Source organism: Myotis brandtii, unplaced genomic scaffold, assembly GCF_000412655.1.
Source record: "Myotis brandtii unplaced genomic scaffold, ASM41265v1 scaffold83, whole genome shotgun sequence".
Classification (NCBI taxonomy): domain Eukaryota; kingdom Metazoa; phylum Chordata; class Mammalia; order Chiroptera; family Vespertilionidae; genus Myotis; species Myotis brandtii.
In genome coordinates, this window is record NW_005371371.1 from 738,612 (window position 1) to 749,414 (window position 10,803).

Here is a 10,803-nt window from a genome sequence, read left to right on the forward strand (position 1 = left end):
GGCCTTCCTGCTGTAGTTTGACAGTCTGTTCGATGCTGCTCTGCCTCTGTATCTATTTTTGTTCATCAGGTTATAATGGTCTTTATTACCCATAAATGAGTGAGATCATGTTCCTTCTGGTCTGAGTCATTATCCTGCTTTTAGACAGGGCAGCCTTTACTAGTCATCAACACCTCCTGTATTAGCTTCCTGTGGCTGCTGGAACAACGTACCACAAACAGGACAGTTAAACAACAAAAAGTTATTGTTTCACAGTCTGGAGGCCAGAAGTCCAAGATCCAAATGTCAGCAGAGCCCTGCTCCCTCCAGCAGCTCTAGGGGGGGATCTTTCCAGGTCTCTTCCAGCTTCTGGTGTTTGCTACCAATCTTTGTAAGGACATCTCTCCAATCTCTGCCTCCATTGTCATATGGCCTCTTTCCCTCCGTGTGTGTGTGTGTGTGTGTGTGTGTGTGTGTGTGTGTATGTATGTATCCAAATTTCCCTCTTATGAGGACATTTGTAATACTGGATTAGGTGTGACCTCATCTTAACTTGATTACATCTGCAAAGATCCCAAAAAGACCACATTCACAGGTTCTGATTGGACATGACTTTGGGGGACACTATCCAACCCTGTGCACCTACCACTGTCCTTCCAGTGTGGCAGCCAGAGGGCAGTGATGATATTCGTGAGGCAGGACATGTGGGCAAGGCTGTAGACACTGCTTAGGGAGGAACAGGACTGCTGAAGTGTTCTCTGAGGTGTGGCTCTGGGGCCCATGGTATGGGAGACAATGACAGAGGCGCGGGAGCTCAGAAAAGAAACTTCATCCAATTTACTTATGCCTTGGACCGTGCATTCCAACCAGCTCACAAATTTCCCATAACTCAACGCTGCCCACTATGATGACTGAACCAGAGGAGGACTGGTGAGTAAGTGCCTTTCTGAGTCAGGGTGGGGGAGGTCTGTCCCATTGTCCTGAATCAGTGTAGGCAGGAACCACGGGGCAGCTTCTCCAAGCCTCACGCTGGTATTCAACTTTGTGCTTGATGTTCATAGCTATGCCTAAATAGAATTACTTTTTACTAATTTTAAATAAGATGTTTTACTAATTTTAAATAATATGTTTTGAAAATATATTTTTATTGATTTCAGCGAGGAAGGGAGAGGGAGAGAGAAACATCAATGATGAGAATCATTGATTGGCTGCCTCCTGCACGCCCCCTATTGGGGATCGAGCCCGAAACCTGGGCAAGTGCCCTTGACCGAAATTGAACCCAGGACACGTCGGTCCCCAGGCCAAGGCTCTATCCACTGAGCAAACTGGTTAGGGCTAAGATTGCTTTTTTAAAAAATATATCTTATTGATTTTTTACAGAGAGGAAGGGAGAGAGATAGAGAGTTAGAAACATCGATGAGAGAGAAACATCGATCAGCTGCCTCCTGCACATCTCCTACTGGGGATGTGCCCGCAACCAAGATACATGCCCTTGACCAGAATCGAACCTGGGACCTTTCAGTCCGCAGGCCGATGCTCTATCCACTGAGCCAAACCAGTTTCGGCAAGATTGCTTATTTTTAAATGAAGAATGTGTTTGCATTTTAGCTTTATGCAAAACTTCAATGTGTTAATGAAAAGCAAATTCCAAATATCTATAAAGTAACATTCAAATCATTTACTAAATTGTCTTGTGAAAGCTATAATTTCTGTTTCTAGTTCTGAAACAGGATACATTAAGGGGGCATGCGGGATCCAGCCCCAGCAGGTCCAGGGGTTCCCAAAGGCGTGGACAGAGTCGGCGAAGAAGTAATGACAGCCTTCAGTTGATCAGCAGCCTAGCCAGGTTCTCCTTTGATTGTCTTGTTACATCTGTATTTATACCAGTAGATTTTAATCCTATCCATTCTAAGCTATAAGGAAGTAACTGAAGGAGATTATCCTAAGTAAAGATTATGCAGCTGAAGCGTGATTGATCATAGTTAAAGTGATTAACATCCCGCCTGGCACTTAGTTGAGGGATTTTACTGATGCCCTTCCTTCGTCCTGTTAACCCCTAACTGCAGGGAAAAAAATCCTCCCCTGAGGAAACCACCTTTCTCAGGGAGGTGGTCCTGTTTAAAACACATGGCGCTAAGAGGGGGAACAAACATATGCCATATAGGCCAGGTCCCTTGAAACATAAGCTGTGCAGATATTTCTTCCCTGCAGCGACTGTGTCAAGCAGCAAGGGTGGACCGGCTTCCGGCAAGTCCCACCCCCCCCCTTTTTTTATTTTTTAAAGGATAGCGCGTGTAAATCAGCGGCCACCTCTCAGATTGGGTTGTTTAAGACTCGGAAGACCTGTTTGTGACTTTGCCAGCAGGTCGGTTTCCAAGGCTTAACCCAAAATAAAAAAGGGGGAATTTGCCCAAACTGACAACACCTCAAGGAGTCACCAAGTTCTCTTGCATCCTTTCACTTGGATCTCTCTCTCAGTCTTTTTGTGGAGAGAGGGGTAAGAAAGAACTTTCCCCTGAAGATGCTAAACAGTGGCATCAAATGGACAAAATGTTTATCAAGGGGCTTTACAAATCTAGGACCCCAAGGAATCTAGGACACATACAGGTAATTCAGAGGTATACTTCTGATCTGGGGCAAATTCTAGACTAAAGAAATGATCATCTTGGGTAAATGTTACAATAGATGAAACTAAGGACAGAGTCTGTTTCCTTGCCTGTTAAATGGAGGTAAAACTACTACTCATCTTGCAGAGTTATGGAAAGATAAGTGAGTTAATAAAGGTAAAGCGTTTTCAACACACACACACACACAAAGAAACTAAGTGCAGTTTTTTGGTGAGTTTTTTTTTAATTAATATAGTTTATTGATTTTTTTACAGAGAGGAAGGGAGAGAGATAGAGAGCTAGAAACATCAATGCGAGAGAAACATCAACCAGCCGCCTCCTGCACATCCCCCAGTTCGCAGGCCGATGCTCTATCCATCGAGCCAAACCGGCTTCGGCTTTGGTGAGTTGTTTTTTTGTTTTGTTTCTGTTTGTTTGAAATGTCCTACTATCACCTTCAGCTATCAATCATTTCTGATAGCTCAAGCAGAAGGTCATCTTCATCTTTCCCAGGATCCAGTCCATCTCGGCTTCTAATTGGCCTCCTGAAATCTCCCATATCAGTTCCTCAAAACCATCCTCCACAGAGAGCGGGGCCTTTCCTGTCGAAGCAGTGCTGAGCCTGCGAGTTTTCGTGGCCATTTGGGACCAGGAAGGGCCGGATACTTCTGGCGGAGAGGGATCTGACGAGGATTGGGCTGGAGGCAGCACAAGACTGTCTCTGGGTCTGTCTGTCTCAGGCACAGTGACCGCTTTGTCCTCAGAGAGGAGTAGGACCACAGCCGTGGCTGCTGTTTCGGCCCGGCTTTCCTGCAGGACCCCGCTGGCGCGGAGCCCCTTCACCGCTGCCATGACAGCAGGGTGGGTGTCCGCTGCCTTGCGCTTGGGGGCCAGTTTGGGGGAAGAGACCACTTGAGCCACAAATGGCTTCACACTCGGTTTGGGTTTCGCTCTGACCCTTTCCTCCAAGGTCCGTGCCGCACACTTCACGTTCAGTGTTGAGTCGCCAGTCCCTGGGGTTTCCACCTCTGCCTTCCGGGATGACTCGGTGGGAAGCCGCTTTGTCAGGCTCCCTGTGACGCTCGGCGCAGGAGCGAGCACTGGCGGGTCTGCTGGCTGGGCATGGCCAGCGTCTCCGTCTCCCCAGGGGGATGGCAGGACAGATTGTTCCTTCTGTGAGGTTCCCCTCTCCGGCTGTTTCTGTATGTGCTTTTCTCGCATCGTCTCACATCTCCTGACTGGCATTTTAATGCCCCCTCCTGTTGTCTCATTTGAAGCCTCTTTAGCCTCTATTCTAGCAACACTGCTCTGACATGCAACTTCACTTTCTTCTTGGAGTTTCTTCTCTTCTTTTATACCTGACTTTTCGGTGATTCGGAAAAGCCGCCTCGCCCCCGGGGTGGCCTCGGGCTGAGGCTGGGAGCGGGGGCTGCTCCTGGAGCCCTGCTGCACCCTCCGTGCCTTCTCCCGTTTAATTTCCTCCAGCGTCTTGACATGCACCTCCTGCATAGACTGTGTTCTCCCTGCAGGCTCCTCTGATTGGCCTTTGTTGGCCACCCTTGGTGGCAAAAGCGATGTTTTCTTAGTATCACTGTCCGTCTTTAACTTGCCACAGGTGACATCCTTTCTGCTTTTCTGTCTCTCTGCTTCCTGCTGCCGGTGTTTCTTTTCAGCCAGGACCTCAGAGAAGGTTTTGATTCGAAAGGTGGAAGAGCTTCTTGCTCCTGAAGTAGGACCACCAGCTTTTGAAGGGCCTTCTGCCTCGAGTTTAGTTTGCAATTCTCCGAGTTTCTGACTGGCTCTTTCGAGAAGGATTTCTGCTAATGTCTTCACGTGGATCTCGCCAAGGTCAGTAACTCTCTCTGCTGCCTCCTCGTTGTTTTGACCAGCTTACACACCCAATCGCTCCTTTAGAGACTGGGAAACGTGAACTCTCTTTGGTGTCTTGTCAGTTTCTGAAGCACCAACTCTCTTCCCTAGCCTCTGTGCAAGGCTACGCTTAGGTGGGGGATCACTGTCACCACCTTCAGAAAATGTTCGTCTCCCCAGTCTCTCGGTGAGACTCAGCCTGATCCAGGGTTCTTCTCCTTGTTTGTTGGAGAGAGTTCCTGTGCTCACCGCAGTCCGGGCGTTCTCGTTTCCAGGACCTGGAATGGGCTGAGGCTGGAGTAAAAGACTGGAAACTCCTGAAGAACCTTCACCTTGCTTCTTGGACTTTCCCTGCATTTTCTTTGACTTAATTTCCTCAAGAGTTTTTATTCCAAAATTCAAACGTTCACCTTGTTTTAAATTGACCCCGGGTTTCCGGGCAGAAGCCCCTCGTGATCCATTATGAACTTTGGGAGTTGGTGGCAGGGTTGGTGTTTTGGTTTCATCATCTTCCTCAGAAAACGGATCATCATCGTCTTCATCATCATCTGCAGCATTGATCACAACTGGCGGATGTGTGGGGGTAGGAAAATATTCTGAACTTCCTACTTTCATCACACTTGGCAGTTGAGGGGAGGGATTGGACTGGACAGACAATTTGTTTTGTTGAGCTGTGAGCTGGGACGCCTTCGCTTCCTCCTCTGGTGACTCGGGCACAGTGGGCAACACAGTTTTGCTTGGAGGTAGAAAAAGGCCATCCACATAACGTCCGCTCTTGTGATGAAAAGCGCAGTTTAGTTTTTGACATCCCACTGGTTGATTTTCCCAATAACAAGGAATCTCACTCCGTTTTTTATCTATCTCCATGTGCCGAAACCTGCACACCCGTCGAAAACAGCGTCCTTCTTGCCATAATGTGCAAACAGTTTCATTTCCTAGTGCAGCTGCACAGTGACGGAATGGACAGCTGTCACCTTTGGTACATGTAGAATAGAAAAAAAAATAGCAGTCTTCTCCTTGATGAGGCATGCTGGCTAGATCCTGAGATCAGGAATGGCTTCTTGAAAACAAGCCACGGCTTCCTCAAGGTGAGGACCAGCTTCAAGTCCTCTTGAAATGGATTTAGTCTTCCAAAAGACAACTCAATCACAGAAATCGCCTTTAAAATGTAATGACTAGCTGGTTGCCCTCAACAGGAACATCTGTGTCTTCACTGAGTTCCAAACTATCACGCACTCAGTACTAGTCAATTTTCCAGGAAATTTTTGGGCAGGGAATATCCCCACATCGAACCGAGGACACTATCACTGGCTCCCGCTTGCTGCCAGGTCTTTCTTCTTTCTTAGCTGCTGCCCTCCGCCATTGCCGGGTCCGGCCCCAGCAGGTCCAGGGGTTCCCAAAGGCGTGAATGGAGTTGGCAAAGAAGGAATGACACGGAGACAGCAATGTTCAGTTGATCAGCAGCCTAGCCAGGTTCTCTTTTGATTGTCCTGTTACATCTGTATTTATACCAGTTGATTTTAATCCTATCCATTCTAAGCTATAAGGAAGTAACTGAAGGAGATTATCCTAATTAAAGATTATGTTGCTGAAGGAAGATTGTTCGTAGTTAAAGTGATTAACTTCCTGCCTGGCACTTAGTTAAGGGGTTTTACTGATGCCCTTCCTTCATCCTGCTAATCCCTAACTGCAGGGGAAAAAATCCTCCCCTGGGGAAACCACTTTTCTAGGGGAGGTGGTCCTGTTTAAAACACATAGTGCTAAGAGGGGGAGCAAAACATATGCCATATAGGCCAGGTCCCTTGAAACATAAGCTGTGCAGATGTTTCTTCCCTGCAGAGACTGTGTCAAGCAGCAAGGGTGGACTGGCTTCCAGCAGGGGCATTAAGGTACTTTTTTATAAAATCCAATTAATTTCAAGAGTAAATTATTTTTAGCAGTAATGGAGAGACCATGTGGAAAAGATCTGACTTAGCAAATGATTGACCAGTCACTTAGACTCTAATGATTTCAGTTTTTGTGAATTGTTGTTCCTTTTCTATTTCTTCTGAGGGTTTAGAGGTTGCATGGAAGAACCAAACTTTCTTCTACCCTGCTATGTTCTTTCAGCTGGTCTATAACTCAAATAGACATGAGACAGACTAACAAGAGAAAATGACCAAATTTAATTACATAAATACGTATGGGAATCCTACATACTGAGAGAGTCAGACACCCCACACACATGAGTGATTCAAAGACAGAAAGTTAGAATGATGTATAAATGACATTTCGAGCTAAGCATCACCTTAGGGCAGTGATGGCGAATCTTTTGAGCTCGGCGTGTCAGCAATTTGAAAAACCCTAACTTAACTCTGGTGCTGTGTCACATATAGAAATTTTTTTATATTTGTAACCATAGTAAAACAAAGACTTTTTTTTTGTATATTTAAATGCCATTTAACAAAGAAAAATCAACCAAAAAATGAGTTCGCGTGTCAGAGGTGTCACAGCTCCCAGTGTCTTAGGTTTGCCATCACTGCCTTAGGGCTTCACAAGGGAGGAAGGTTAGTCACGAGATGAGAAGAACAGATGTTCAGTAATTAGAAGTTGCCCTGTGCTACAGATAAGTCCTAAAAGGTTATTTCTAGTGATAACTGTTTTTATGGCCCCTAATTAAAATTCTTTGAGGGAGAGGTAAAAGTATCTTGTGAACCTGCAGGGTTTTGATGCGTTCAGCTAAAAACAATTCACATGCCAGAAAGGACACCTTGGGGAGACCAGTTTTAAACCCCTTCAGAGTCAAAAAGTAACAAGAAAGCAGAATCATCATTTAAAATAAACTATAAACAAAAGAAAAATATCTCTTCTATAAAAGGTAGAAGTGTTATGGGAATACTAGAGGCCCAGTTTACAAAATTCATGCACAGGTAGGGTCCTTAGCAGCTGCTGGCTGCTGGCCAGGGCCTCCCTTCTTTCCCGCCACCCCCTGGTGGTCAGCACACGTCATAGTGAGCAATCGAACTTCCAGTCGGTCGAACTCCTGAGGGGACACTTCGCATATTAGGCTTTAATATATATAGATTCTTTTCAACTTGAAAGTAAAATTGGCGATACTCTGAGGAGGCTTGCACCCTTCTTGGTTGCAGCTCCCAGTGGCCCTGAGGGCACGCAGCCCATCCAGGAAGCCCCCAGAGGCAAAGGTGAGCAGGAGCAATGGAGTCCAAAGAGGAAAGAGCAGTAAAAAATCTCAATATGTAAAATGCCCAACATGAAAACGAAGGAGGGGACCAAGCCCCTGTGCAGAATGAGGAGGAACCTCGCACTTTGGGAGGAGGCAAAGACCAGAAGCCTGGAAGAAATGTCAGGCTGGGGCAGGTTAAGCGACTTGTCCCTAATTTTCGGGGGGCCATATCTAACAAGTGTGTTGATCACAATGCAGTGGGAGATAGTGTAGAAAAGATCGCAAAACAGCAGATGGATATCAGGAGAAAGACTAGGGAGCAGCAAATGAGGCATGTGATATGCTTCCAAACTCCCGAACCTGATAATCATTATGACTTTTGCTTTATATCTTGAATCCTAAGGTTTTCACTGAGGCTAATGATTCAGCCTCTGCTCCAAAAGCTAGTAGTTTTGTGATTTACTTTTCTGTAAACCTTTTGCTGTTTCCTCTTACTAGTTTCTAATTGAATAATGTTTTGTCTCAGTTTAAAACTCTCTGTCCAGCAAGGCAATTTCACTTAGTTTCTGGAAAAAATATTCTTTTCATGATGTAAAATTAATAAAGCAACTTAAAAAAAGAAATTAAAATTGGCATTGAGTTTATTAACATTATAGTGATCCCTCTGAATTGGCAGCTGGTTCACAAACATGGCATGAAAGGGTGAAGAGTGTCAATATGCCTCTAAATTGCAGTGAAATAAACCTTTAGTGGGATAATGGAGGTCACACTTGTTTTTAATAATATATCTAAAAATACTGAAGGGATAACTTGAGTTTAACTTTTATTAATAAGTAAACTCATTAATAAACCATGTTTCTATTGACCCACCATTTACCATTTAAAACATTTTTTATTGATTGATTTGGAGAGAGAGAGAAACATAGATTCTGTTGCCTTCCATACATGCCAACTGGGGATCAAACCCACAACCCAGGGGCCATGACCAGGAATCAAACCTGAGACCTTCAGGTGCACAGGATGATGCTCAACCAACTGAGTCACTCTGGCTGGGCCCATTTGCCATTTTTTTTTTATCTTACTTAAATTTCCTCATGAAGAGAAAGGAGGAAAATCTTCAAATATTAACAAATAAAATATGCCCTTATATCCAACTCTAGAAATAAAATTGAACAGATTATTCCTAGTTTACAGGAAATGCACGATATGGAGCAAAGGATAACAGGAGGGAACAATCAGACAAATCTAGAATATAGGGTATTCTACACAAAAACTGGCCTGGTCTCTCCAAAAAGCCAATATTAGGTAAATAATGAAGGGAGAAAGTTTTGGGACTGTTCTAGATTGAAAGAGATGAAAGAGACATAAAAACAAAATATAATGCATGAGTCTTGACTGGGTTCTCTTAAAAAAGGCATTGGACTTTATATTAGATGATATTAAGGAATTAAGTTTGTGGCAAGAGTATTGTGTGCTGGAGAACAACCTTACTTTTCAGAGGCACATGCTGAGATTGTTTAGGATGAATTGCCATGCTATCTGTACGAAATGGATCAGAAAAAAGGATAATACAAATAGTTAAGTCAAGGCGATAGGGGTTTTATTTATGCTTCCACTAAGTTTGGAACTATTTGTGAAGAAAAATGTGACAAAGAACGATATAAGTAGATGACTTGATCGTGAGGCAAAGCCTTCTGTTTTCTTGGTCCGAATGTTTTCACTACCATTCAGTGACACAGCAAAGCTCCTACCATTCAGTAACAGTACTTGGGCACATTGAAACAACCTCCTGTGTAAGGTTTCTTGCATCCTGTTTAAGAAGCGGCAATAAACTGAGAACCTCAAGAGGGCACATGGCACAACTGAAGGTGAAGGACAGCGTTCTACTGTGGGAGCTGGAAACTGTGACAGTCTATGAGGCATCAAAAGGAGAGATAACACTGTAGTTAGTTGCCAACTATTGGTAAGAAGTGCCATGTGCTCTCTTGAGGTTCTCAGTTTATTGAGCTGCACCACGTGCCACTGCCTCTCAAGCAGGAAGAATTAGACTCCTTAATCTTGCATCCTGTTTAAGAAGCGGCATCCAGACAATTGGTCTTTCTGGGGAAAAGTGGATTTGGAGACCATTGCTTTGGAACAGTGAGTCCTGCAGTGTCTCAATTTTCCGATAACAATAGGTAACAATTACTTGGTGCTTGGCCCTAAGTACGTTATGTACATTAACTTTACAACAACATTAGGTGTACCACTAGGTCCACATACATAAAGAGACATTGACTCACCCAAGATCACCCAACTAAAATGTGGCAGAACTACGCTGAAGAGGAACTGCGCTGATGACTGCAATTCATTTTGAGATACGTAAATAACAAGATGGATTGGTGAACAGAGAACTGACTAGATGAACAGATGTGGATAAAATGAATCTAGGTGATGGCTACACAGGTGTTCACTAAACAACTCATTCGGCTTTTCTGTGTTTAAAATTTGTCATCACAAAATGTTGGGGGAAAATGTTTAAAAGTGGCAGAACTGAGATTCAAACCAAGACAGCTTTGCTCCAGAGCTCTTGGCCACCATGTGCCACTGCCTCTCAAGCAGGAAGAATTAGACTCCAGACGCTTAAGGGAATTGACCAAAGTCTTGTTGCAAACATGTGATAGGACTTTATACTGAAGAAGTTATCTGGCCAACCCCTTTCCTGCTAGATGAGGCTCAGAGAGAGGATGATCTGCTCAAGTTCTAGAGAAGGATTAGGACACTATCTCCGACTTTCCACTGCTCATCCCTATTCCAAGTTGCCCTGTCTCCTCATCGGAGCAGCTAGGCACCGTGATGTGTGATCCTGTTTATCATCTACATGTTTTGGTCACAAAACAGGCCTTCTTACCAATAGTTGGCAACTAACTACAGTGTTGTCTCTCCTTTTGATGCCTCATAGACTGTCACAGCTCCCACAGTAGAACGCTGTCCTTCACCTTCAGTTGTGCCATGTGCTCTCTTGAGGTTCTCAGTTTATTGAGCTGCACAGGAAATTTCTACCCCCGAGTTTAAACTTCTGGTTTCACTCCTATTTTTAACACCTTGGATTCATAGAGCACTTTCTTTTTATGAGGTCAGGCACTTCACAGACATGATCAAATGAATCTTCCCAGACTGGTGGGTGACCAGCATTGTTAACCAGAT

At 44.5% G+C, this 10,803-nt stretch overlaps 2 pseudogenes; one reads left to right on the forward strand and one right to left on the reverse strand.

Moving 5' to 3' along the window:
• Positions 1 to 3,015: 3,015 nt before the first annotated feature.
• LOC102238658 lies at positions 3,016 to 5,738 on the reverse strand (annotated as a pseudogene).
• A 1,911-nt stretch (positions 5,739 to 7,649) lies between these two features.
• LOC102248028 lies at positions 7,650 to 8,012 on the forward strand (annotated as a pseudogene).
• Positions 8,013 to 10,803: the final 2,791 nt, after the last annotated feature.